Genomic DNA, 1,739 nt, shown 5'->3' with positions numbered 1-1,739 from the left:
CAAAAAAAAAAATGTTTATCCGTTTGTCTTTGTAGTATATTCAACTGAATATGGGTATAAAATTATTTGCAAATCAATGTATTCCGTTTATATTTACACCTAACACAATGTCCCAACTCATAAGGAAACGGGGTTCTTACTTGTAGCAAAGGGATTTGGAACCCATCTGAAGTGGTGTTTTTTTCTGAGTTCTGGTTCTGGCAATTTTTTTTAAGAAAACATTGTAGTAAACATCCAACTCTGTGCATTATTTCGGATTTCATTCAAAACGAAGAGAATTTAGGCTCACATTCACATGGTTTGAAAACATAACTGAGAAAGTCCATCCATCCATTTTCCATCCCTTATTCCCTTTGGGATTGCGGGGGGCGCTCAGCTACAATCGGGCGGAAGGCGGTGTACACCATGGACAAATCCTCACCTCATGACAGGGCCAACACAGATAGACAGACAACATTCACACTCACATTCACACACTAGGGCCAATTTAGTGTTGCCAATCAACCTATCCCCAGGTGCATGTCTTTGGAGGTGGGAGGAAGCCGGAGTACCCGGAGGGAACCCAGGTAGTCACAGGGAGGACATGCAAACTCCACACAGAATGATCCCGAGCCCGGGATTGAACCCAGGACTAGTCAGGACCTTCGTATTGTGAGGCAGACGCACTAACCCTTCCTCCAGCGTGCTGCCCAAACTGGGAAAGTGTTACAGAAATAACATCAAGTCACTGACAGGATTTGAGCCCAACAGCTCCTGTTTAACAAACAGGGACTTTGACTGACAGTTACAGCACCTGGAACATCGTGGGATTTCAACCCGATGCCTATAACCCTATACTCAATTAATGATAGCCAATTTGAGGCGATAGCACTGATTATCAGTAATTTACTTTAGTTTAAAAAAGCATGGCTTGAAAGTTATGTTGCAAACCTGGCATATGTTTTAACTAGAAACTTTTTTGCAAATTTAGAGAAGGACATGGGCTGAATAAGAAAACCTTCGTGCTTGTGTCAAAATCTCGTCCCTGGGTGGGCTTGAACCACCATCCTCTCAGTTAACAGCCGAACGCGCTGACCGATTGCGCCACAGAGACTGACTTTATGTGTTCCTTACATCCAAAAAGAGGTAAACAAATAAGTGGTATCAAAATAGGTGCACTGCACAACTGGTTCCAAAATGCACAAGACAAGTGGTAGATGTCTTCTGCTTGTTTGAAAACACAGCAAAATGCCACCGGTCGGAGCATGACAACATGAATGTGTAGTGAATGAGAATGTCTTCGTTGTGATGCCCCGTATAGCACACGCACAATCCTCAGTTATAAGGCAGCCCTGTAAATAATGTTATGACTGGTTTATTTATCTTCTTTTGACTTATTTTTCGCTTTAATGCATTCTTGCTTCTGGTTATTGTGTTGATATTGATATCATCTTGATTTTGTTCGTACCGTATTTTTCGGATTGTAAGTCGCAGTTTTTTTCATAGTTTGGCCTGGGGTGAAATATGTAATGTGTGAAATTATTAACACATTACCGTAAAATATCAAATAATATTATTTATCTCATTTGCGGAAGAGACGAAGAAAATGTCAGCAATCGTCACACACGTCAACCAATAAGAATTCGGCAGGGGCGGGTTATGGCAGAAGTGCATTGTGGGTCATGGGATGCTAACTGCTATATGCTATATGCTACTGCCGTAGCTATTAATATGGATCATTTCAACATTGGCGGTAACTT

The 1,739-nt window shown here is 41.5% G+C and overlaps 1 non-coding gene across 1 annotated transcript; it reads right to left on the bottom strand.

Moving 5' to 3' along the window:
- Window positions 1–1,019: 1,019 nt before the first annotated feature.
- On the bottom strand, window positions 1,020–1,093 carry trnan-guu (transfer RNA asparagine (anticodon GUU)). Its single transcript has one exon. It is a non-coding gene; the product is annotated as a tRNA-Asn (tRNA).
- Between the last annotated feature and the right edge of the window lie 646 nt (window positions 1,094–1,739).

Source organism: Nerophis ophidion, linkage group LG01 (genome assembly GCF_033978795.1).
Source record: "Nerophis ophidion isolate RoL-2023_Sa linkage group LG01, RoL_Noph_v1.0, whole genome shotgun sequence".
Lineage (NCBI taxonomy): Eukaryota > Metazoa > Chordata > Actinopteri > Syngnathiformes > Syngnathidae > Nerophis > Nerophis ophidion.
Note: the sequence above shows the minus strand (reverse complement) of the source record. Positions and strands in the feature narration are given on the sequence as shown.